We start from the raw sequence: 27311 nt of genomic DNA on the forward strand, positions 1-27311 counted from the left end.
TACACGGTGATAGGCTCACCTTATTCATCTATTATCTACCACTGTTTACTCACCTTGGAGCCTTCATTTTCAGTGATAGGCTCACCTCCATTGCTATATATTTCATAAAACCTATTATTAAAGTTACATCTACAACAATTTAAGAGTATAAACTCATTTCACTTGCTTTTTATTGTTATTTATTGCTTACTTATTGAAAGTAATGGCTTCTTAGCAATTTGCTCAACCTCCTCCTTCTTTGCAACATCCTGGTAAACCCAGTATTCCTTGGCATCAATAGGTTAAAGCTTTTGAAAACCATATTGTTGCCATAGAAGCTGTGAAATTTTATCCTGCTCGCAAGGTTGCAATTCTTTATGGCTGTTTAGGACTCGCAGCACTGCAGGTGTTTGAAAACTTACCTAAGTTTCCCACTCCTCCTGGTGAAGCTGGGGATGCAGATCATTGGAATCCCTACAAAGAAGCTTTATCTCGCTTGGCAAGACATTATGATCAAGAATCAAACATCATGCTTGAAAGACATAACTTCCACCGAAGAAAACAACGCGAGGATGAATCAGTGGATGAATATATTGCTGCATTACTAGTCCTTGCATCAACTTGTGAGTTTGAGGCAGATCCAGAGATCTATATCCGTGATCAATTTTTTTTCTCTTGTTGTTCAAGAAAAATACAAGAGCGCCTTCTCAGGTGCAGAAAACCATCTTTGCAAGACACAATTGATATCGCAAAGAGCATTGAGAGTAACCCTGGGTGAAGAAGTACGCTATGCTTGCGTAGTTTGCACTACTTCGCACTCCGCAAATTGCACGTAGCACAGTGCAAAAACGCGTAGCGGGCATTTTTTGCTTACTCGCAGTCCTCAATGTCAAGTTGGCGACCGCGAACGAGCAAAATGATATCCCGGCAAGACTTTTTCCACGTTCGCGATCAGCAACATCAAGTTGCCGATCGCGAGCGTGGAAAATAAACTTCCCGGCGAGATTCTCAACGCAGGGAGGTCAGGTTTCACATTGCGAGTGGTTGCGTATGCTCGCGACCACTCGCGAGGAGAAACTACCAGTCCGCGTTGAGAAAACTGCTGCTCGAGTACAAATCTACTCGAGCGGCAGAAAACGACTGCTTGCACTGTGCAAGATGCCGTTTGCAATGATTGCACAGTGCGTACAAGCATCCGGCACTGTGCAAACAGTGTGAACAGCATTTTCCCTACCGCACTACGAAGTTCGCATAGCTACGTGTAGCTTGTGTAGTGCGAAGTGCACTTCGCGTAGCGTAGCACGACTACGCAAACTATGGAGGTAACAATCGACCTCTCAATTAACCCTGGGCAAAGTTCTTCAACAAGATCAATCCATCAACTCTTTCAAGTCAACTTCATCTGATCCTGGAAATTCCATCAACGCTGTTAACATGGGGGGCGTGGCCAAGCCGCGGACTGAAATGGCCACGCTGACTTGAAGCTCCGACAGCCGACCGACAAAGAAGGCGTGTTCCCCTGCATCCAGTATGGCTGTGAGGGAGGCGGATACATCGATACACCCGTGAAGCAGCAGGGAGCACATCGCAAGCTTCTATATTGGCACGGGCATGAATATCGGATCTTAATCGACGCTTCTCTGGCGTGATGGGGGAAAAGCAAATGGCGGCCGATATGTGGAGCTCGGCGGAGCCCAGTCATTGTCACACACCATGAGCGGGGTTCTCTAATTCCGGTGAGTGCCCGGGTGCCGATTGGGTTTCCGGCGTCCTGCCCACCTCCCTCCCGTACTCCTATCTGAATCTCGGGTGCCAGGGCTGACGCAGAGCCTGCCTGGCCCCATTGCAGACCCGCGCTGGTTCCTGAGTTCCGTGGCCCCTACCAGTGTGCTGGTCGTTGATACGGCCGTAGCGGCGACAGTGCGTGAGTTGCTGGGAGGGGGTAGGCTGGAGGAGGCCTTTTTCCCCCCGGTGCCTGGTGTATCTCCCGGGCCTAAACAGATGCAGGCATTGCGACGCTGATGATGGGAGCAGCCTGAACCTTAGTTCACCTTTGCCATGAGTAAAAGCGCTCTAGACACCAATAGGAGCCTGTGTGGATCCTGCAACATTCCCCATCTTGTGGGCTTGCTGATTTGGGGTGAAGAGCTGGGCCATGAGCAGGGAAGACTACCATTGCTGCCTCCCCTAAGAGACACAGCCTGATCCGATAGCAAGGTGTGGGCACACCCCAGTCGGCAAGCCTAGTGTAGAGATCGCTCAGACCAACGTCAAGGTTCCTGATAGATGCAACGTGGGGGCTTCTGTCATAAGTAGCGCCGCTTTCTCCAGGGTAGAGTGTGGAAAACTAAGCGTCTGTTGGTTGGCTCAGTGGATACCTCATAGCCTCGCCTTCCAGTGCAAGATCAGCGTCATATTTGCATGGACAGTGGCAGCTGATTGGTCCTTTAACGTCGTACAGTAGCATGGGACGTAAGGACCCAAAGCAAAGGACACTGCCGTTTGAAAGGGCTGCGGAGAAGACAACGGAGGCGGGCCCAGAAATGGCTGAGCAGGCCGAAAGCGCTGTTCCTGACGCTACCATGGTGGCCCCTCCAGCCGATTGGTTACAGGAGATGAGAGCTGGCTTTAGGTCACTGGACAATCGTTTTGATTCTTTAGACAAAAAGCTTGAATCCATGGGCGCCAAGATCCAGGCCCATGACAGATGTCTGGACGTGGCAGAAGCATGGATCTCGGACATTGAAGATGGCACTGCTCAGGCTACCAAAAGATTGGACCGGATGGAACGCATTCTGAAGGAGGTGGTCATTAAGAATGAGGACCTTGAAGCGCGCAGTTGCCGCAATAATGTGCGCATACTGGGGGTCCCGGAGTCGACAGCTACAGGCCGTCTTGACCTCTTTGTGGAGTCCCTGCTGATGGATATGTTTGGGCGGGAGGCTCTCACACCAGGCTTTGTAGTAGAGAGGGCCCACCGCACTCTGGGGCCTCGAACTAACCATGGCCTCCCCCCGCGTCCGCTGATAGCCCGTATTATGAACTTCCGGGACAGAGACACAGCTCTGCGGTTGGCCAGAGAGCGTGGGGACACTACCTGGCAGGGCTCAAAGATTGCACTATACCCAGACTTCACAGTGATGGTGCAGGAAGCCAGACACAAGTTCACTGGGGTGAAGGCTACCCTCCGGAACCTTGGCCTCAAATATGGCATGTTATATCTTGCACGGCTTAGGGTTGAAGCCAGTGGCCGTGTGCGATTTTTCGATAGTCCTAATGAGGTACAAGAATTCGCACGTATAAGATCGACAATAATCAGCCACGAGATGATAAAGACGACCCGTCACCCCCACACAGCGGCACCGTTGCAAGTGTGGAACTATTTTCAGGCTCATGTATTGGGTGATATTGCTATGTATCTGCCTGCTTTCTGATTTTTTTTGTACTACACGGGGACGCACTATACTTTGATTCAAATATATTTTACAGTTGGTCGGCTGGCGTGGCTTTGCCAACCCCCTGGTTGGAAACCATGGGTTTGTGTTGGTTGGTACTTTGGTTTTTGCCTACAGGATGGGGTAGGCCTTGCCATTTTCGTTGTAAGGCTGGGTTGTGGGTGGGGGGTTTGGGAAGGGTCAAATGTTTTTCTTATTATCGTAAGGATTGTCGTTGGTATTGGTTTACTGTTTTCATATTGCAGTTCGCTCGCACTATGCTTTTCACAGCTCTTAGATGGTACAGTCAGGTTTAAATACAGGTCCCTCCAATTTGTCCCTGTTGTCGTGGAATGTCAGAGGTCTGAATAACCAGCGCAAACAGCGGCAGATAGTGCATTATCTAGATAGACATAATATTGACGTTGCTTTCTTACAAGAAACACATTTACCAGTTACAGATGCAGCACGTTTTGCCTCTAGTTGGGGGGCTCATCGGTATTTCGTTAAATTCAGTAATTATGCTAGAGGTGCTGCCATTCTGATACATAAGAGAGTCCTGTTTAGTTGCCAACAGGTCATCAACGATAGGTAGGGCCGGTATATTATTGTAGTAGGGTCTCTGATGGGTCACAGGGTCACTCTGATGTGTGTCTATGCCCCTAACACTGATTCCCCAAATTTCTTTCACGCAGTCCACACCCAACTTTCTAAATTAGAACCGGCTTTGATTATGATTGGGGGGGACTTCAATCTCATTTTCAACGCAGACCTGGACCGTACAGCCACAGCTTTCGACTCCAAACCTAAAGCTCGGCGCGCAGTTAAAGATCTCTTTTGTTGACAGTTATTTGGCCGCTGCTACTTATACACATTATTTGGGGTAACACAACACATGGACCAGGATCGATTTCTGGCTGGTTTCCCCGGGAGTTTTCTCATGGTACCATGCGATACACACACTTCCCAGAACAGTTCAACTCTGTCTCCGAGTCCTATGTCCTGAGGGTTTTGAGAGACAGTGGTGCTTTCCCGGATGCGCTCTCCTAGATGACTTGTTTTGTCATGAGGTCCGGGAAGCGATTGAGGATTATTTCACTATTAACACTGGGTCGGTGGACTCCTGGGCCGTACTACGTGCAACTCTTGCTAGATTAGAGAGTGACCTGACAGCGCTGGACAATGAGGCATGCCTCGCGGCTCCAGACGCGCTGCGCGCTAGGAGATTAACCCTCTTGTCAGAACACCGAGACACAGCAGACCGCGAGATCCTGTAATATCAAACGGCTCGTAGATACGGTGAGGGCGATCGTCCAGGCCGCACACTGGCTCAGACCCTTAGGCCACCCTACAGTAAAGCCTGCATCACAGAGATCCGTAACAACGAGGGGACACTACTTACGTCTCCCACAGACATCAGAGACGAATTCCTATCTTACTACACTTCGCTATATACAACCAGACACAGCGCTGACGTGTCCACACAGGAGGATTATCTCTCGGAGATCGCCTTAGTGTACCTGGAAAAGAACATGCAGGAATTCATGGCAGAGACAATCACAGAGACTGAAGTGCGTGGGGCGATTAAAGTACTCCGTGGATTATCCGCCCCTGGGCTGGATGGATTCACTGGAGATTTCTATAAGGCCTTCTCTGACCTTCTAGTGCCAAAATTGATTGAGGTGTATGCTGAGGCCCTGGAAAAGCAAACCCTGCCTCCTATGTTAAGTGAAGCAGTTACAATTCTTCTGCCGAAGCCCGGTAAAGACCCCTCCCTATTCGGATCATATAAGCCCCTCTCGCTCTTAAATATAGATTATAAAATATTAGCTAAAATAGTTGCCAACAGGCTGTCACAGCTAATGGAGTTCATTATCTCCCCAGCGCAATCAGGCTTTGTCCCACATCGCTCGACCTCACTAAATTTGAGGACCTTGTTTGCAGTGTTGCATAGGATTAATCCCGAAACTCCTGCCGCGGCTAATCTGCTAGACACCGAAAAAGCCTTTAACACGCTCGAGCGGCCCTTCTTTTTATCCATAATGCATCGTATAGGTATGCCAGCAGGTTTCATAGCTACTGTAGGCTTACTATATAGTCGCCCCACAGCGAGGCTTCGCATAAATGGCACTCTTTCGGGCTCATTCCCGCTCACTCGAGGCACGCATCAAGGCTGCCCTCTGTTGCCCCTTCTGTTCATTTTGGCCATGGACCCTCTGATACGGAACTTTCAGGAGCATCATCTTCATAGAGGAATGCAATTTCGCACAGGTCCCCTTTTGACCTCATTATACGCTGAAGACACTATTCTTTATGTCAGAGAACCACAACTTAACCTCGCTCCTCTCATCCGGGAAATCCTTCGCTTTGGGCGACACTCGGGTTTGGGCATTAATTGGCACAAATCGATTATTTTTCCCTTGACTAGCAGTACGATCCCTTGGGAATGTGAGTTCCCACTGGAATGGTGCTCGGGTTCTGTCAAATATTTGTGCATACATGTACACTTAGATCCGGGCCAGATTTTGCGCCTTAATTATGGTGCGGCGGTTGCGAAACTGGAGACTCAGGTGGAGAAGTGGTTGCGACTCCCTTTGTCCATGGCAGGCAGAATCGCCATAATTAAAATGATGGTCCTACCCACATTTTTATATCTTTTTAATAATATCCCCATGCCCCTCACACACAGTTTCTTTCGAACACTGCGATCTCACCTTATCAGTCTGGTATGGGGAGGTGGGAGACCGCGTGTACGATCCTCACATTACCGTATGATAGGGGAGATTTTGGGGTTCCAGACTTTTATCTATATTATTTAATTGCGCAGTGCAGTTATGCCTTTGCCTGGTACCACCCGGATGCGAGGATCCCATTTCTGCACCCAGAGACCGACTTCGTCCTCCCGGAGAGATTAGCAGCTGTTTAACCCAAGGGTGAACCCAGGGATCCAGTAGCCATACAAACGGTGTCAACCACCAGCTGGGCTTGGAACAGGCTAATTCGTTACACGGGCACTGCAGTTTTATATTCCTCTGCCCTTCCGCTGCCGAATGCACGTTGGCCCACCCATTACAGGAGAGACTAGTGCAACGTACATTGACTAAATTCGACATTAACACAGTAGATTTGTATCCAGGCGGGCATGTCTTCTCGGCTACTGGGGACGCTCGCTTCCAAGAAGCCACGTTCATGGACAAATTCGTTCTAAAGAGACTATATTCGGCATTAAGAGCCACAATAGTTGGCTTCCCGCTGGAACCTGTCTCCTTCGAACCACTGTCCCTCCTGATTGAGAATAAGAGTGGAACACATATAATTTCCAAACTTTATAAACGGTGCATAGCACAGGTCCCTGTTGTGGACAACAGACTTCGAGTAGAGTGGGAGGCCGATTTAGGGCGTCCGATTTTAGACGACCAGTAGGCTGCATGCTGTAAAGCAACAAAGGACATTTCGCTAAATAGTCGCCATAAATTATTACACTTTAAATTTCTCCGAAGAATATATAGGACACCTGTTAAATGGTAGCGGCAGTTTCAATCGATAACCTTTCAAGTATTTGCCCGGCGGTAATCGCCTCTCATACCACTCGATAATTTACCAATGAAAGAGGCAGGCGCCGGAGACTGGAAGGCAGGAAACAAAGTTTTATTCCGTCGGAGCAGAACACATCAGATCAGACAGCAAGGTATCGTCACGAGGTGCTCTACCTGCATCTCTGAGACCTGGCCTCTTATACACAGGTTTATTGCTTTATTACACATAGTACATTCTTGAGATTCCCTTGATGCATGAGAGAACATCCCCTGAAGCCCCGGCTCAGATCCGATCCCACACATAGCTACAGTAGAAGTTCCCACCTTACCCGCAGTAGGAGATGGCTATCGCGCAGCCGGGTATTCCGCCAATTCCCGGGGGTGTGTGTGACCGGTCGGGTCTCAGGGGGTAGGGGCTTTGATCTACTGTAATCCCTTTGATGTGGGGTGTTTCCCTTACAGTAGGGGCAATAAACTGCATCCGCAGGGCTAGGTGATGGCCTGGGACCAGTTCGGACAATGGGGCGCAGAGGAAGGGGGTTATCAAAGGAGAGGCACGACCATGTATGGGATGTCGGTCGGATGTGGTTCCGTAGCAGGGTCGCGCAGAAGGAGAGGGTTTACGGCCTGTATGAGAGAGCGGGGGTGGCCGGCGCGCGGGGGATGCTTGCAGTGTCAGGGGAACGCGCTGGCGATTGACAATGAGCGGGGGAGAGAGTGGGGTGCCCAAAATGGCTACCGTGTGCTCGCTGTACGTAGCGCTGGGGAGAGGCAAGATGGCGCAGATAATGTTCAGTTTGCGAGCTAAATTTCCACAGTCCTCCCTTTTAACATATCTCGCCAGCTTGTCTAGTTCGGATTTATCCCCATAATACTACGGACTTCCACCTCATAAAGGGCTTTCATCCGCTCTGTTTCAAAGTTCAAAGTCTTAGGGCAGATGCAGTTCATAAAAAGCGAACATAAAGGTGGCAGACACTGAATCCCCAAGCAACATCCACATAGTATCACAACCGGTATTAGGATAAATGAAAACAGCCTCCATCCCCAACTTTTAATAGTGTCCCAAAACCAGCTCCCAAGTGACCACCCTTCTTGCCTGGGTTAAGTGGCGGATGGCACGGCTGTTTACCATTGGACCCCAGAGTGGAACGAGTCCCTTTACTGCATCCAGGAACTGTGCTCCGGTGGAGTCGGCTTGTACAATGTCTTTGGCACGTTTCTGTCGGTGATGGTTTGCTGGAGCCACAAATGTCGGGGGAAGGACAAAAGCAATGTAGCAGGTGCCTCCCCAACCTTTCGGGAGCCAGGTGTAGGCCTTAGTACCACAGATGAAGTACATATTCGGGGAGGCAACAAAGGAGGGTGGATCGACTGAGTCCAATGTTCGGGTGATGAGGCAGGAGCTGTGGCCCACCAGCTGCGCCCCTAGGCCTTCGAGGCACACAAATCCAGTGATGTTGACGACGGTTAGGGCCACTGTCAGGGTGGCGGCCGTTCGTTTCCGGAGGTAAGAGAAGGTAGGTCTGGCTGGGTTGTTGAACACTTGCATTTCAACTCGTTCTTTGGCAGGGATGTCCAGGTGGAAGGAAGTGTTTGACTTCAGAGGGCAGAAGAGGGCAGAGGTTTCCCAGTTTTGTTCAGCCAGAACCCATGGTAGAAGTGTGACACAGTTTTGCCGGAAGTGGCATTGTCCTTGTAGCTCTCCTGCAGGAGGATCAGCCAGGCGAGGCAGGAACCATGGACAGAAAAAGGTGAAGGGATGAAAGGGATTGAGTGCCCAGTGGCATGTGGTAGCAATCCACAGATCCAGCAGTTAGTGGCGTTGGCGGCAAGATTGTGTTGGTGGAGCAACTGCACAAAAGAGTTATTCCAGAACTCCTTACGTCTTTCTCGGAGTTGGGGTGAAAGTGAGATCAGATGGTGTTCTTTCATGGTGGTAGGTTGGACGGTGGTCAGCAATGTCCTATGAGCAGGGGCGCTCTCCTCCATGATCCAGAAGGTGACCATGAGGAGAAGGCAAAAGAGAAGGGTGACGAAAAGTATAATAATCTTCGAGCTGTGTATTCTGTCAGTCTTTGGGTTTTTGTAGTAGGTCTTCGGACGTCTGGTTGCTTCCATCATCTTCGTGTCGGGCGCTTCCATCACCTTCAAGGAACTCGGTAGCGGGCAGAACCACAGACTTTGTTTAGTTTCTCTCCTGATGGCCTTTGAGGGGACTAGGCAACCGCTCTGAGATTTTAACTTAGTTTGTGGTCTGCTTAGCCGAAGTTCTCTCCTTTCGTCGCAAGTTATACCCTTCTTTGGATGGCACAGTGGGATCGGGATATTCAGTCAATTCAAGTGTCTCTGTATCCGGGCAGCGGCTCAGGGATGGTCGGTCTTTGTCCAGAAGTTCCTCTTGGGCGGTGATGTTGTCCGTGGTTGTCAGGGTCGGTGATACCTTCTTGCAGTGGTGTGCATGCAGCCAATTGCGTTTCCCCTCCACTTGAAGAGCTGTTCGGGTGGTGATCAGGACTTGCAGGGGGCCCGTCCACCGGGGCTCCAGACTCTTGGTGTGCTGGAAGTTACGCACTAAGACGAAGTCACCGGGTTGGATGTCGTGTCCGGGGCCCCTGGAAACATCGGGAATGGCGTGCAGCACCTGCTGATGGATAACAGACAACGTTTTAGTTAGATTGTACAGATAATCAGACATGAGGACGTCCGGGACGTCGTGGATGGATGTTGGTTTTGGTGCAGTCCAAAGGTTCATGGGCCGCCCGAAGACGACCTCGTAGGGGGTTAAGTGGTGTTTGGTGGGGGTGGAACGCATTGATAGCAATGCTAGTGGGAGAGCGTCTGGCCATCTTAGTCCTGTGGTGGCGACTATTTTTGCTATCTTAAGCTTCAATGTGGCATTGTGTCGCTCAACCAGGCCTGCAGATTGGGGATGGAAGACCGCATGGAATTTCTGTTTTACACCCAACCCTTTTAAGATGAGTTGGATAACTTCGGCTACGAAGTGGGGGCCGTTGTCGCTCCACAAAATTCGACAAAGGCCGTATCGGGGGAAGAATTCCTTCAGTAGTACTTTTGCAGTAGTCATAGCGGTGTTGTCGTGGGTTGGATAGGCTTCCACCCACTTGCTGAAGGCACATACAACAACAAGTACGTACTTCAAACCCTGGCACCTTTCTAACTGGACATAGTCCATTTGTAGGACTTCAAAAGGGTGATTGGGGACCCCAAACCCTCCCCGGGGTACAGCAGTTCCTTTCCCAGGGTTGTGTTGGAGGCATACTAGGCATTGTTGGACCAGACGTTTGGCTGAGTCTGGGATCTTGTCGTTGTGCCAGACTTTGGAGACGAGTTCGATCATGGGGGCAGACCCTATGTGTGCGGGGGAGTGTGCCATGGTCAGCATGGGGATCAAGTATGAGTCTGGTAGCAACCATTTGTTCAAGTCTTTAGTTCGCCAGCAACCGTCATCGTCCTTCAATCCCACCCGGGCCCATTCAGCTAATTCGTGAGGTGTGCTGGCTAGTTGGATATCCCTAATCGTTTCCCTAGCATCCTTCCATCTCTCAGTTTGTGACCTGGTCACGTACATACGGGTCGTGGACCTATTCTCGGCTGTGGTTCGGGCAGTAATGTCAGCTAGTGCATTTCCCTGTCCTATAATGTCTGTCACCTTCTTGTGTGCCTGGCATTTGATCACGGCCAGCCGTGTGGGTAGGAGGACTGCTTCGGTCAGGGCAGAGACTAGATCTCCATGCAGGATGGGTGTGCCATGAGAGGTCAGGAATGCCCTCTCTTTCCATAAGAGCCCAAAGTGGTGAACTACCCCGAAGGCATACTGACTGTCTGTGTAAATGTTTGCGGTTGTCCCTGCTGCCAGAATGCATGCTCGTGTGAGAGCTATTAGTTCCGCCGCCTGTGCGGATCGCTGTGTGATGCGGGCTGTCTCAACAACTGTTCGGGCCGTGGTGACTGCATAGGCAGCTGAGGTGGTGCCATCGGGGAGCTTGATACATGAGCCATCCACCCACAGTTCTCCGTCAGGGTTCGGGAAGGCAGTATCTCGGAGGTCAACCCTACTCTTGGTCTGTTCGTCGGTGAGGGTCACGCAGTCATGTATAGGGGACGCATTGGGGTCAGCGTCAGGGAGAGGTAGTAGAGTAGCTGGATTCAGAGTGGTGCATCGTTTCAATGTGATGTGGGGTGCAAGCAGAGTCAGTTCGTAACCGGTCAATCGTGCGCTAGTCAGGTGTTGAGTCTTGGTTTGGTTCAGGAGGGTGTCAACCGCATGGGGTACCAATACAGTGAGGGAGTTCGAGAGCACAATCCCCTCGCTTTGCCGGATAGAGACAGCGGCGGCGGCCACTGCTCGAAGGCAGGCGGGCAAAGCTCTGGCTACGGGGTCAAGAGTGGCAGAGAAGTAGGCACAAGGGCGTTGTTTAGGGCCTATGGACTGGGTTAGGACAGACAACGCACACCCCTCCCTTTCGTGGGTGTAGAGGGAAAAAGGTTTAGTGTAGTCTGGGGTTCCTAGGACTGGGGCTGAGCAGAGGGCGTCTCGTAATTCTTTGAAGGAGGATTGACATTCGGGTGTCCAAGGGAGGGGGAAGGGGACATCTTTAGCCAGCAGGGAAAGCAGGGGTTTTACGATAAGACTGAAGTTTGGCAACCATTGTCGACAAAAGGAGGTGAGGCCTACTAGGGACCGTACTTGCTTCTGAGTTTTGGGAACAGGGGTTTCTAGGATGGTCTGAATTCGGTCAGGGGTAAGTTTTCTCCCGTCTTTGGATAGTAGGTGGCCTAAATATGTTACTTGGGGTTGGCAGAATTGTAATTTCTTCCTGGAGACCTTGTGACCATTCTCCGCGAGGAAGCGGAGAAGGTGAATGGTGGCTGTGACTGCAAGGGGAGTGGTGTCGGCCGCCAAAAGGATGTCATCGACGTACTGTATTAACACTACTCCATCGGGTAGTTGGACTGCATCTAGTTGTCTCTTGAGGGCTTGGCTATAAATGCTGGGACTCTCAGTGTAGCCTTGGGGTGCCCTACAGAATCTGTATGAACGGGCTTTTAGGGTGAAGCCGAAGAGGTAACGGCTGTCCGGGTGGATGGGGATGGAAAAGAATGCGTTCTTGAGATCAATAACGGTAAAGGTAGTGGCAGTGGACGGAATCAGGGTGAGGATGGTGGTGATGTCTGAGACCACGGGGTACTGAGGTATGACTATTTTGTTAACTTCTCGTAAGTCAACAATAAAGCGGTATGCTTTCTCATCTCCCTCGCCTTGCTTCTTAACAATGGGTAGGATAGGGCTGTTGCAAACATTACTGACTACTTCTTCTACCACTCCTGCATCAACTAGGGACTCGATGATTTCCACCAACGCTTTCTCGCCTTCAGGCGATATCCGATACTGTGGAAGCTTTGGGAGCACTGCGTCCGGTCGGACGGTTATGTGTACTGGGTCAATCACCATGCGCCCTACATCTGAGTCAGTTTTAGCCCATAGATGTGAAGGTAATGTGTCGAGTAGGGACAGGTCAGCATCAGTTATAGAGAGCATACGTCGTGTGTGACAGGGTCTGGACAGATCTGGGTTATCGTGCAAGATGACCCGAACTCCGTCTGGGGAGCATCTGATGGTAGCTCGAAAATGTTTTAGTAAGTCAAGTCCCATAATAGCATCGGGGGTGTTGGAGGAGAGCAGAAAGGTCGTGTCAGTGACGTTATCGTCTAAGTCAAAGGAGATTGGTGCTGATAAGGGGTTAGTGGAGGGCGTTCCATCGAAGCCTATTGAGGTTACGTGTGAGCCAGACAAGGGTGCCCTAGGAATCAGTCGTTTAGATAACGCGCTACGTGTCGCCCCAGTATCTACCAGGAATGGAGATTTCGTGCCCAGGACCTTAGCGGTGACGTAAGGACCTTGCTGGTCAACACGGAGTTCGACTGGATCCCTCCCTTGCCCCTGGCGGTCCTATGCGAAGTCATGAGTGCTTTCGTAGTCGGACTGCTGACACTGGTTTTGTCGGGGGCGATCAAAGGTGTTTGGTCTGCCTGGCCTGTCGTTGATGGCGTCGTTCGTGTGCCCTCGTCCCTGTCCTCTATTTCTGGGGTCATATGCGGTGTTTCTGGGATCCCTATTTTTGTTAAGTTCCAGAAGGACCGGGCACTGGGATTTCCAGTGTCCGAACCCTCTACAGAACGCACATTGGTTCCCATCTAAGTCTCTCCGTCCGTTGTAGGGTGTAGGGGTATGGTCTCTAGGGGGTAGCTTTCTAGGGGCGGTTGGTTGGTAATTCTCTTTCGGGGGTTCCCTTCCTATGGTCACCCCTTGCAACTGTGCTATCATTACCCTCTCCTTTAGTTCCTTTTTCTTCTTCTCTGACGCCCTATCGTTCTCGTTTTTCTGGTTTTCGTAGTATTGGGCCATCTGGAGAATTGCTGCGGGTTTGGAGGCTGCCCAACTACTCTCGCTGGTCTGTAGTTTCTGGGAAACTTCTTGTGACAGACCCTTCACATAATTCTGGACAAAGAGGTGATGTCCGGTTGCGGTGGTCATGTCTTGGCCACTGTAATCGGAAAACACAGTCTCGAATCGGGAGAAGTATTCAGACACATCCTCCTGGGCTTTCTGGCGGCAAGCCGTCACTATCGACCAGTCTACCTTTCTTTCTGGGATTAGAGTCTTCAGCTTTTGTACAATCTTGTCTGGGAGCTCTAATATGGCTTTCGGGGGTTTCTGTCCTGGTTCTCGCTGTTTATCTATGGTATCGAGTTGTACCCAGGTATATCCGAACGGCTCAGCGTGGTCAACTTTCCGGATTTGTTTCCACACATCAGCCGGCAGGCATAGCCCAAAGAACAAGTCGATATCTGCTAAAGTCATTATCGTTGAGCCTAAGGCTGTACCCAGTTCAGTGTAGAAGGCAGTCGGGTTCTTTCTCAAGTCGGGTAGAGTTTTTCTAAAGGTCAAAGTATCTTGCCGGTCCCACGGCTGGTAGACCCAGTTATATACAACCCTTCCCTTCGCATCTTGGTGGTTGATGTCGTCATGTGTTCCCTGACCTTGTGGGGGGACCCAGTAGGGGGCAGCTTCTTTGATGGGCATCATGGCATCAGCCCTTCCTTCCTGGGGCTTAGTCGCTATGGGGGTTTCTGCTTTGGTGGTCTGTCTATGTTCTTTAAGGTGTCGGTAGACCTCGAGTGTACGAGTGAAGAGGTTCGTCACGTCGCCCTCTCTTTCTTCTCCGATGTCTACCTTCCTATATAGGGCCGCTAAGCCTTCGGGACCTTTATCGTGGTATCTATCCTCATATGCATTCAGGGCGTGATAACAGAGCCGTACGACAAAGTGTCGTCTGCGGCTGTCGGCATACGAGTTATACACGTCTGTTATATACTCCTCACTTTCTTTTCGCTCCACCAGTGTCCCTACTATCTTATCAATTCCTGCTCGTTCATCCTTTGTTAATCGATTCATTCTGGTGGAATCTTTCTTTCCCATCTCATGGTCATCTAGCGTTATAGCCGACGTTGGGTTCAGTACAAGAGGCTCAGCCGGCGCGGAGGCCGTGAGGACCGAGGCCCCTGTACTGCTTTCGCTCGTGTTCGGGGGTTGTGGGTGTTGCACTACTGACTGGGAGGGTGCATATGGAGGGGGCATGTAAATGATCGGGGGACCTAACAGTAATTCGTCATTCGTTCGCTGCTTGGAGGACAACTCAGGGTAGAGCAAAGAAGGGGTCCTAACAGCGTACTGGCCTGATGTTTCGGGCTCCTGCCTTAGTTTAGTTTCCCTTCTCTCCTTTATTTCTTCTTCTAACCTTCTAGCGGCAAGGTGGGCTGCCTTTCGTAATTCCTTTTCTGCTTTTACTTCTTCCCTCTTTTTCCGTTGCGTTGCTTCTTTGCGCCACATGCCAATACTGTCAAGCATAGTAGGCGTCGTCTTATTGCTACGCAGAGCTACTTCTAGCGCTTCTATCTTATGGTCGTCGAAGGATCCCATCAGTGGCCACTGACTCTCGGGGTCCTTCTTGGTATATTTATGCCACAGCTTGCTATAAGCTACGGCGACTAGTCCATATTTAGTGAACATGTCCTTATTAGGGGTGCCCTCCAGTGGAGCCGGATGGTTCACCTCTAATAAGCGGTCCGGGCAGAACCAACTACCAATCAGTGGGGAGAAGATAGGCATGACGGGTTTCAACGGGGACAAAAGTCAGCACTACCTATCTTTTCACTGCTTGCAAAGACTAGACAGAATATCTCTATTCCTCGTTATTTGTAAGCAGAGAATACCTCCAAAGAACCAATATCGAACAACTAGTGTTCGGACAATCAATCAATCAATCAATGGGGAGATAAAGATAGGCACGACGGGTTTCAACGGGGACAAAAGTCTGCGTTACCTACCCTTCACTATTTGCAAAGACTAGACAGAATATTTCTATTCTACGTTATTTGCAAACAGAGAATATCTCAAAGAGCACTATTCTTCAAAACAATCAATGTTCGGACAATCAATCAGTGGGGAGATAAAAATAGGCACGACGGGTTACAACGGGGACAAAAGTCTGCGTTACCTACCCTTCACTATCTGCAAAGGGAGAGAGAGAGAGAGTATTTCTACTCCTCCCCGTTTGTAGACAGCGAATATCTCAAAGAGAACAATCAATGAGCAATACTAGTATTTCCAAAACTTCAAACAATCAATCAATTATTTCGCAATTTGTCGTGTATCACGACCTTACCCGGACCGCGTGGACAGTTTCTCGTCTTCCGCCTCCAGCGCCCGATCGTCCTCTACTCTCCGTATTTGCCGTGGCACTCCTGATGGTTCCCAGTCAGGATCGTAGATCACTCGAGAGAGGTCTGCTCGGAACCAGTGAAGTTCGGATGATCGGCTGCCAGACGAGGGTCTATTGGGCAGGAGCTCTCCCGATCGTTGCAGTCGTTCACTCTGTCGTCGGGACCTCTCCCACTGGATCCACGTGTCGCTGATGGGCCCCACGTTTGGGACGCCAATTGTTAAATGGTAGCGGCAGTTTCAATCGATAACCTTTCAAGTATTTGCCCGGCGGTAATCGCCTCTCATACCACTCGATAATTTACCAATGAAAGAGGCAGGCGCCTGAGACTGGAAGGCAGGAAACAAAGTTTTATTCCGTCGGAGCAGAACACATCAGATCAGACAGCAAGGTATCGTCACGAGGTGCTCTACCTGCATCTCTGAGACCTGGTCTCTTATACACAGGTTTATTGCTTTATTACACATAGTACATTCTTGAGATTCCCTTGATGCATGAGAGAACATCCCCTGAAGCCCCGGCTCAGATCCGATCCCACACATAGCTACAGTAGAAGTTCCCACCTTACCCGCAGTAGGAGATGGCTATCACGCAGCAGGGTATTCCGCCAATTCCCGGGGGTGTGTGTGACCGGTCGGGTCTCAGGGGGTAGGGGCTTTGATCTACTGTAATCCCTTTGATGTGGGGTGTTCCCCTTACAGTAGGGGCAATAAACTGCATCCGCAGGGCTAGGTGATGGCCTGGGACCAGTTCGGACAATGGGGCGCAGAGGAAGGGGGTTATCAAAGGAGAGGCACGACCATGTATGGGATGTCGGTCGGATGTGGTTCCGTAGCAGGGTCGCGCAGAAGGAGAGGGTTTACGGCCTGTATGAGAGAGCGGGGGTGGCCGGCGCGCGGGGGATGCTTGCAGTGTCAGGGGAATGCTCTGGCGATTGACAATGAGCGGGGCAGAGTGTGGGGTGCCCAAAATGGCTACCGTGTGCTCGCTGTGCGTAGCGCTGGGGAGAGGCAAGATGGCGCAGATAATGTTCAGTTTGCGAGCTAAATTTCCACACACCGGCCAAATTGCATAAAATTGACCCTGACAGGCCCCATACATGCAGGAAATGTGGCGCTCAGTTCGCAGATTTTGCTCACCTAACTTGGACATGCCTACACATACACTCCTATTGGGTACAGGTGCACGAAACACTAGGAGATATTCTTGGGCTTACACTTGCTCTTCTACCGGAAGTTGCACTGATGGGTTACACGATTAACTTTCCTAAAACAGTCAGGAAGCTGGCTTCGCTTGGCTTTCTCCTAGCAAAACGAGAGATAGCGTTGCACTGGGGCAGCAAAGTCTCTCCCACATTGCAAAGCTGGTTGAATAGCCTTGCTCATTGTAGTACACATATCGAGATTTACTCTAGTCTATTGCCTAGCACAGCCCACCCTAAGGATATCTGGGGCCCATATAAGACCTATATTGAGAATTTACGCAACTCCTCTGCCTCCCAATCTAACTCTGGGATAGTCCCCATGGTATAGGATAGATTGTATAGAATGCACCTTTGTGGGAAAGAGGAGGCCTTATATGATATTGCTGGTTTTCGTTTTTTCTTATTTTTGTCAAAACAGCACTTTCTGTTGCAGGAGGCGATTGCACAGACATCGGATATATTAGCAAATGCTTGGGAAACCAAACCATCATCATGCAGCCATTGCTTCGCCTAATCATCAATCACAGGTAAGAGAAGAAGTGTGGGGGATGCAATAATGTATATACTATGGGAATTAATTAATTCACACACCCACACCTTTTTGAGTCCATAAGGGTTTTAGTTGCAGACTGCATAGGCTCGGAGGAGAGTCTGACAGTAGTAGGAGAAGTGAGGGTACAGTATCTATCTGCTGGTGTGTTAAACTATTGGCAGATTTCAAAAACTTACTGCGCCCCTGGAGCAAAGGAAACAGTGTGAAGTAAAAGAGTAACCCCCCCCCAAAAAAGATTTATATCATATGTAAAAATATAAATAATTTATCCCCCTAACAAATATAAACTGGAAGGAAAGAAACCCACAACACCTGACCCACCCCTCTCCCTAACCCCAACCAATGTCCAGTAAAGCAATGCAAGTCCCAAAAAATTGTTCTTAAAAGCAAATGTCCATTAAAAAAAACACCCAAGTTTTCCCCAACACCCACCTTCCCACCCTCTCCCCAACAAGTGCCACCCACCCCAAACATGTTTTAAAAGGGGCAAGAGTCAAGAGACTGAGGTCTACTGGTGGGCCAGCAGGATCTTGTGCTCAAGAAGGTAAAAGAGCTTCTCCATCCTGCCCTCTAGGCTCGCCATCCGGAGGAGCATGCAGCGCTTAAAAGTTTTACAGGAACAACAGGGGTGGGCAGCAGTGGTTGACTTGCGGCGGGTGGCTGCTAGACCACGGTGACGTAGCACCGGAGGCAATGAGGGGGCCTGGCTGGGGCCCGGCACATTGGACGCTGCAGCTGCAGCGTCCTATTCCTCCGCCAGAGCCACCAGCTGCCGATATTCATCCCTGATGGCCTCCAGCTTCCGTTGCAGGGTGTTGGATGCTAACTCTTGCCTGTTGGGTTGGGAAGGAGTAGCTATATCAAGAAAGAAAAAAGACAATTGTAACCAATACTCTAAGCAAATCAGTAACCCAAAATTATACACATAAGCTATAGTGGCACAGTAGCACTAGCAGTACATAACATTTGTGATATCCTCACTTCCTCAGCTCCTAAGATTTGGGTGTGATTAGAGTTTCAGGCATTAGGCACTATTGAGTAGACAAGTATTCTTCTTCTCTCTTTTGTTTAGCTAAATTAATCTTGTAGGCATGACACCTCAGTCAGCTTGCACCCTATACAAACATACTTGTGTCGCAGATTTGTGTTACTTTACAACTGTTTACTGGTGGGCATCTGTACTACACAATTATCTATTTTTCTATTATAGCCATACTCTTTTAAATCAATTGCAAAACTCAATTTCACTTTCTCCCTGACTGCTACAACAAGGCAGATGATATACGATTACTAATACGAATGATGGTGTACGGCACCTCGTCATATGACGTGAGGTACTACTATTGTTTGCTTGTAACCATGCAGACAACGGCGATAGGCCATCCATGGATGACACGGTCGAAATGACATGGGTAGGGAGCGGGAGTGAGACTCTGAGTCGGAGGGAGGCGATTGATGATGGGTAGGTACATACACAAAATATATGTTGTGTACGTACCCACCCATTATCTGGGTTGTGTATATATGAGGTCTCTTGGTTGGAAAATATAATGGTGCCGTCCTCCTCCTCCTCAGATTTCCTTGCAGCCATGGTGAATGGTAATCCGTTGTTCACCATCAACTGCTGCTAAGAAAAATAGTACTAGCCTAGATGAGATAAAGTAAAATACACAACTTTGGGGTGTCCAACGTGACCATCATTTACAGATTGAGCATGAGAAAGCAAAAGAAAAGAAAGCCTTCTCATCTCAACAAACATGCGTAGAATACCTTACTTGGGCATGCAATCTGCATAGCAGAATAGTAGCACTAATACTAGTGTTAGTAAGGACCAATGGGTTCTCTGAGTCTTACAGTACCACCGCTAGGCAGTCCACAAAATATATAAGGGGAGAGGGAAAGCTGACTGAAAAACAAGAAGAAAGCAAGCGACAGACAGACTGATAGAGAGTCAGAGCAGAGTTTGATTTGTTAAAAAAAAACAGACACTAGAAATATATAAATAACTAATTTGGTAGGTAATGCAGGGATAACAACAATTTAGAAACAGATAGATCGAAGAGGATTTGGTAAAAAATAAAATACGGAAATGGAAATAATAGCTCAAAATCAGGAGCGGTAAAAGTTAGGGAAAGATATATTATTATTAATAACAGGAGGACTTACTAGGGCCAGCAGAGCCATCTGTTCCTGCTGGGAGGCACCTCCAGCTCCCGCACTCGCCTCGGAAGACCCCATCTTTTTCTTGCCCCTTGATGCTGATCATGTAAGACACAATTAAAGAGACAAAAAATGATTGGTGTTAAATAAATATTATATAAGGGCTCCAAAACTATTTTTTGACAGGAAACGGCAATTGCAATAACCTTGACCTTTCCAATATCAGATTTACTAGTAGTAAACTAGTATCTCGGTTGCGGACTGTCCTATTGTGAGGTTTTGAAAGGATCAAGGTCCACAACAGAGCTGATGTGAGTTTCTTTTATTTCTTTATATACACAGCGGGTAGTATATGCCAGGGTTCAATAAGGATAATGCGTCTTCTCCTTCTTCGGTACTCTTTTCATCAGTGTCCGGGTTTTGTTCTCTTCCTTTTTCTGGCTCATTGATTTGGTAGTACTCGGGGAAAGAAAAGAATGGTATTGGTGAGAGGTCCTATCTGAGCATCTCCTTGGGAAAAGGGAGTGAGAGTTCACCCAGTGCTACAGACCTAAGAGACTAGGGACGCGAGGTTGTGAGGGGAGGGTGGTCGGATAGGCAGGGGTGGTTTAATGTTTGCCCGCTACTGCCGACTTTCTCCCTCCTCCCACCCTGAGAGCTGCGCACGTACCTGTGGGACTGTTGGCCCCCTGGCTCTCTGGATGTCCGTCTCTCGCCGTCAAGACCAGCAGCAGAGTACCCTCGCCTGATCTCTCCATCTCCTCCTCCATAGTTGCGGGGTCGGCGTCTTCCATGCGGCGGCGTCTTCTGGATTCTGTTCTCCTCCCTCCTGAAGTCGGGCTTCCCTTTTCAGTTATTTGCTCTGAGTCAATGACAAAGGGTCCAGGTGCAGAGTCCTCTGGTGAAAGGTCCCAATTAAAGGAGTCACGTTGGGAAAAGGAAGGCTGTATTCCCGGTATGAGGCTCCGAGACACAGTCCAGTCCGGTGAATCCTCTGACTGTGGAAAGAGAAGAGGATCCTTTCTGTAAGGAACACACCACAATTCTCCTGTGCTGTCCGTTCCCGCCCGTGGGAAGTGAGGTTTGTGACATCTATTTTTATTATTCCGCAGTTCCATTCCATTTCCTGAATCCTAAACGTACTTAGCCCACCTATTCCAAAGACTTTGGAAGGAATTGTAAAACAATTATATTTGCTTCTAAGTTCCGAATTCCAATCTCATTCGCAGTCATCATTCTCACCCCGATTGATGGGCCATTTTACTAAGTCTGCATTTAGTCTTCTTAAATGTATAGATGGATGCACGCATTTTGCATACACCTAATTGGTTGGTTGCTATTCAGTTTTCACCCACTAAACGAACTTCAAAGGGTTCTACTAAAAGGACTAAGAAGTCAAGGACTGAAGTCATGTGAGAGGACGCGTCACGCAGTTCGGTAAATTACCGAATAATACTAAGTAACTAACTAACTAACTACCACTATCTTAATGACAGGACAAAGGAAAGGAGTCTCTCTAGTCTGCATTACCTAACTTGATTTCTCTTACATAATCAGCCCAAGCGAGCGCAAAGTTGCAAACAAGTACGATTAGGTAGCGCCAAGCACCTGTCTAGAATAATGATCACATAATATAAGAATTTTAAATGTAACTCACCTGTATGTGAGCAACAGCATTCTTGCTATTTGGGAAAAAAATAATATTTGCAATAACAAATAACACACAGTAATAATTATAATTAGCTAGTACTCACCAAGACCCGTGACCGCAACACCTAGCAGGTCCTGCTCTCGGTCCAGGATGTTGGACCACCGGTACGTCAGCTGGTTGTGGGTGCGCCGGACCCCAGAGCAGTGATACACAGCCCAGCGTGCCCTCGCCCACTGCTGCTGGCGCTCCAGGGAGGGGAGGTGGTGTTGCACACAAAAAATAAGTGAACCTCCTCCACCTCCGAAAACAAGGCCCGGGGCTGCAGCGCTTCTGGGCGATGCCATCCACAAGGAACGCAGCTCCTCTTTCCCCGGGTCACTCTCGCACTCTGACTCAAGAACGTGTGTTAATTATTGCAAAATTAGCTTAACGCAACTTCTCACATCGCAGTCTATCGCGGGAAAATAACACCGTGTTAACGTTGTATTCTCAACCCGGAGGCACCATGGATAGTCTCACGATAACGCGACAAATGCCCGCGTTAAAATGAACGCAACGGCGAAAAAAATGCGAAACACCAACACGAAAAAAGTGGCGATGTCCCAAATCGCGATACAAAAATCAGCGATAACCAGCGACAGGCCTGCAATTCCCACGCGTCATGCGGGAAATGCACTATAAAAGCAGGAAAAAAAAGACAAAAGAAATAAAATGCCTAGTTCCATGAACGCACCTGGACCGAGTGCAGAGGACGACTCCAACCCCACAAGCCCCACGGAGGACCAGCCAGGAACCACGGGGAAGGGCAAGGGGAAGAGGAAGACTTGGTTCAGTCCGCAGGAAAACAGGATCATCGTCACGGAGGTGATAGTGGAGGTGACGAACAGTTGTTGGTAGTGTTCTGTGACATTGGCAACACAAACGGAAATATGGCAGTTGATCGTGAACAGCGTGAATGCAGTCGGAGTGTCGATGAGGACAATGGAGGAGGTCAAGAGGCGCTGGCATGACGTGAACAGCCAAACCAGGCAGAAATTCGCTGCCAACAGGAAGGCAGCAACGGCGACTGGAGGTTGGAGTCCAGCGCCACAGAAGGAGCTGGGCGAGCTAGAGGAAATGGTGGCCACAGTCATCAGTATGGAGACGGTGCAAGGAGTTGGGGGTCTGGACACAGCTTGTTATGACCTGACCCAACATCAACAGGGTAAGTAACGACACTAAAAACACACAAAAAGTAGAAAAAAACACAAAATATGCACTTAGGAAGAGAGAAGGATAGATAATAATTAGAAAAGATTTAAAAAAAAAGTTTTAGGAACAAAGGATTGCAAAGACTTAGGAAGGATTAAAAAACAGGCCTAGAACCATAACAGACAAGAAAAACAAGATGGCCGAGCCCATGTGCGACCGCATGGGGAAGTTCACGCGATATTTCACCACGAACACACAATTCGCGTTGCCGAACGTCAGAAACGTCTCGTGAATGGGCAGAACAAGCAACTCCGCCAGCTCGCGGATCTCCGCGTAGCGCAGCAGTTTTTTTAACGCTTTTCGGAGATCCGCGTAGCGCCTGTGAGAAGTTGGCCTGGTATATGATGTTCACTAATTAAAGTGACCACCTTGTACCATGCCAAGCAACCCTTATGGTGTGGTTGTAAGTCAACCTTTTCGGACCAGCTGCCCTGGTGGTAGCGTAGGCTAAGCAGTCTTTGAGGCTAAACTCGTTTAGGCATGTTAAGCAAGCTGTTTTACCATATGTAACCCCCCTTTATACCAATGAAAGGACACCACACAGATATATATTCAAAATATATATGTATTTATTACTCAAAGTATCCCCTAGACTCTTTATGAGCACAGGAGCACAAATCGTTAAACAAGAAAGTATTACAATATACGAAAGTTGCACTTTATATGGATAGACCCTGGTGGCCGCTCAAACCATATACTAAAATAGTTGTATAAGTACCACGAACAGGAAAGGGAGAAGGCCTAGGGTCTCTAGAATTGCTGGGCCTACAAGGAGCTAACTTTAGTTAGTGACCAGGAGGTCCACGGGTCACGTGTGCAGTGAGGAAAGTTACACGCGGGCGCCCATAGGTTTTCAATGGGTGCGTAATTGTTCAAAAGTTACTGCTAGAAGGGTCTTCTGGTTGGACTACGAATTCAAGACTTCCAACCTAGACATTAGAGATGTTACTTTACACTTGTGCACCGGAGTGCCAGCTTTACCTCACCCACAGGAAGCGGGTGCATAGGGCTCGAAGTGTGTCGGGTTTCGCCTATCTGTTCAATAGAGCCTGACGACAAAGCTGCTGCAGGCGGTCGGTCCAGAAGAGATGCGGTGGATCCAAGGATGGATCGGAAGTGTAGAAGACCTGTAAGCAGAGGGGACAGTGTTCACAGTCACTAGCGAGTGACCGGCGTGGCACCAGGTAGGTACCAGGCGATGTCGGGTGCAAACAGGTGAAGAGGTGTAGCTTGTCTCTGCAGCCACATGGTCCCTGAAGGTCAACGATGTCCAGGAGTCGGTTCACGAGCTGTCCCACGCAGGCTCTCGCAGTCGGCCGTGTCGGCGACTCAGAAGAAGCAAACAAGCCTTGGCAAAAGCAGGAGTCGCAGGAAGTGAAGAAAGCTTTTAGCTCTGACCAGCAAGGTCAGAGGGGCTGCTCCTTTGGATGGAAGCAGGGGCCAGTCTGGAGCAACCAGACCAGCGTCGTAGTTTTTCAAGATGGTCGCCAAGATGGCCACTAGTCAATGGACCAGTAACCGGTTAGGCGCGTTGAGTCGCGAAGTGCAGAGGGGCCCCACGCAGATCGTGGAGATGCTGGAGGGCTCACCTTTAGTGCAGATGCTGCTCGGATGTTGGGCTTCTCAGGACCCAAAGCACAACTTGGAGGGAGCCTCTGTTGTCGCGCTTTCAGCTAGTCGAGTGTCTTTCAAGATGGCTGGCTCCACGGGTCTCGGTGCCTCCACGGGTTCCTTCTTTTCAGGGACTGTGGATCGGGCGGTGAGAGGTCTGGAGGTCCAGTCCTTGTCGGTCTCTGGGCTCGGGCTCCGGCAGGAGGCGGCGGCAAAGCAGATGTCGATTCGCTGGATGGTGCTTGCGTTAGCAAGATGGTCACTCCCTGACCATAGGGGAGATTTCCTTCAGTCTTCTGTGCAGCAGAACGTCGAAGTTCCCGTCTTCTTCTTAGTTTCAAGTTGATTCCAGGATGTCTGAAGTCTTTGGACACAGCTCCTACCTTTAAGCGGATTCTAGGGGCCGGACTACCTGCTAGGTCCATCCCTAAGGGTGGGACCAGGAAGGGGGGTGGTTACACCCCCAATCCTTTGTCCAGCTCGCCCCAGGTCTGGAGCTGGTGTGCTCCAGGACCGGATTGAACTGGCATATGCACCGAGGCTCCTTGTGAGCCTCAGGCATGTCTGTTTCCTTTCAAGCCCTACCTGACCAATACACAAAATCCTGTCTGGGGTGGTGCTCGCCCCTCCCCTGGCAGGAACCCCTTTGTCCACGTCTCCCAAGCTGGAAGGACTCCCAGCAGCAGGAGGGCAGACTTGTGTCTGTGGTGGCAGCGTCCATTTTGTGGAGCTGAGGCTATGTCTTATTTTACCCGGGTTTCAGGTTCTGTACATGTCGTGTCCCCCTAGGAGGGTGGAATGCTAACCCCATTGCCAGAATTGGCGAGGGGTTAGTATTCCAATTCGTATGACACCTTACTCGGCATGTTTTGATAAAGCCACACCAAAGATAGCATTTAACCGCGAGGTTCATAATGCACTTAAGAGTATATCGTATGGCGATATCTGGAAACGGTAGAAGGAAGTTGATCCGACTACTGCAGACAGGCTCAGCTCATGCCAGAGCACCATCTCACATGAAACCAAGCACTCTGCCTTCAGGATTGTTAAGGCCTGCCATAGGAGTGACTTATAGGTTAACATGTGTCCCTTTTAAGGTTAGGTAAAGGCATACTACACCTAAGTAAGAGGTGGATACATCAACTTACCCCAGCTGAGTGATCAGCCAGTTGTGTCAAATTGCTAGGCCAGGCCAGGGGTGGCACAATACATTCTTCAGCCCCTGGTAGGCCTCAGATACACCAATGCCCTGAGTACCTAGGGTACACTAGTACAGGGGCTCACAGGGTGATCCAGTTCCAATGGGTCATGCACCTAAAGTGCATAATGTCAATTTAGCAGAGAGAACAGCAGGCTGGGGGTCTGATTAGCAGGCCCACAGCCTCAATACGTCAAAAACCAGTGAAGCAAAAAGCAAAAATTTGGGGTGACCATAGGATAGCAGACCCTACTCTCCTACACAACCCCCACCCCCCCCCCAAACGCAGGGACATTAAACTAGCCTGGACCACTAGTGTCTTCATGTCCTAAGTGGAAGTACCTGGAGAGACCATCTGCATTCCCATGGTCTGTACCTGGCCGGTGCTCCACTGTAAAGTCCATCCCCTGTAGGGAAATGGACCACCTAAGCAGTTTGGGGTTTTCACCCTTCATCTGATTTAGCCACAAGAGGGGCTTATGGTCGGTCTGAATCTTGAAGTGAGTGCCAAACAAGTATGGCCTCAGCTTCTTCAGGGCCCACACCACAGCAAAGGCCTCCCTCTCAATAGCTGACCAATTCTTCTCTCTGGGGGTCAACCTTCTGCTAATAAAAGCAATGGGTTGGTCTTGACCATCCACATTAAGTTGTGACAGCACAGCTCTCACACCCAACTCAGAAGCATCTGTTTGGACAATAAACTCTTTGGAGTAGTCAGGACTTTTCAGGATAGGTGCAGAGCACATGGCCTCCTTCAGGTCATCAAATGCCTTTTGACAGCTTACTGTCCACTGAACCTTTTTGGGCATCTTTTTGGATGTCATATCATTAACAGGAGTCACAATGGACCCATAGTTCTTAACAAACTTCCTGTAGTACCCAGTCAAGCCCAAGAAAGCTCGGACCTGAGTCTGGGTGGTGGGAGGAGACCAGTCCTTGATGGATTGTATCTTACTCTCCAGTGGTTGAACTTGGCCTCCACCTACAAGGTGGCCCAAGTACACAACCTTACTCTGCCCTATCTGGCACTTAGTAGCCTTGATAGTGAGGCCTGCCTTTTGCAGAGCCTCAAGTACCTTCTTCAGGTGGATCAGGTGATCCTCCCAGGTGGAGCTAAAGACAGCAATGTCATCAAGATATGCTGCACAAAAGTCATCCAACCCAGTAAGGACTTGATTCACCAACCTTTGGAAGGTGGCAGGTGCATTTTTCAGACCAAAGGGCATCACCACAAATTGGTAGTGCCCTCCTGGGGTTGAAAATGCTGTTTTGGCCTTAGACTCCTCAGCCTACCTGATTTGCCAATAGCCAGCTGTCAAATCAAATGTGCTCAAAAACTTAGCAGAAGCTAGTTTATCTATGAGCTCATCTGCCCTTGGAATAGGATGTGCGTCTGTCCTAGTGACAGCATTGAGTCCTCTGTAATCCACACAGAACCTCATCTCTCTCTTGCCATCTTTGGCGTGAGGTTTGGGGACCAGAACCACTGGGCTAGCCCAGGGGCTCTCTGAGGGCTCAATGACACCCAACTCCAGCATCTTGTGTACCTCAGTCTTTATACAGTCCCTGACATGGTCAGGTTGCCTGTAAAGTTTGTTCTTCACAGGAATACTGTCACCGGTGTCCACCACATGGGTACACCAGTCAGTTTGACTAGGTATCAGTGAGAACATATGCTGAAATGATTGTAGAACTTGTCTACATTCAATTTGCTGATGCTCAGTGAGGTTGCCTCCCAGGGTCAGTCCTTCAACTGAGCCATCTTCAGGGTTCTGAGACAACAGGTCTGGGAGAGGGTCACTCTCCTCCTCCTGTCCCTCATCTGTAGCCATGAGCAAGCCCATGTCTGCCCTGTCAACATATGCTTTTAACCTGTTAACATGGAGTACCCTGTGGGGACTCCTGGGAGTGCCTAGGTCCACCAAGT

General features: G+C 49.4%; 1 protein-coding gene across 2 annotated transcripts in view; it reads left to right on the forward strand.

Moving 5' to 3' along the window:
* LOC146870432 (E3 ubiquitin-protein ligase TRIM39-like) overlaps nucleotides 1–27311 on the forward strand; it is a 438014-nt gene that overhangs the window by 260 nt on the left and 410443 nt on the right. For both annotated transcript variants that reach the window (XM_085640918.1, XM_085640916.1), the window contains exon 2: nucleotides 17394–17487. The gene's annotated coding sequence lies outside the window, so the exon portion shown is untranslated. The remainder of the gene's footprint in view (nucleotides 1–17393; nucleotides 17488–27311) is intronic.

This window comes from Triturus cristatus, chromosome 1_1 (genome assembly GCF_964204655.1).
Source record: "Triturus cristatus chromosome 1_1, aTriCri1.1, whole genome shotgun sequence".
Classification (NCBI taxonomy): domain Eukaryota; kingdom Metazoa; phylum Chordata; class Amphibia; order Caudata; family Salamandridae; genus Triturus; species Triturus cristatus.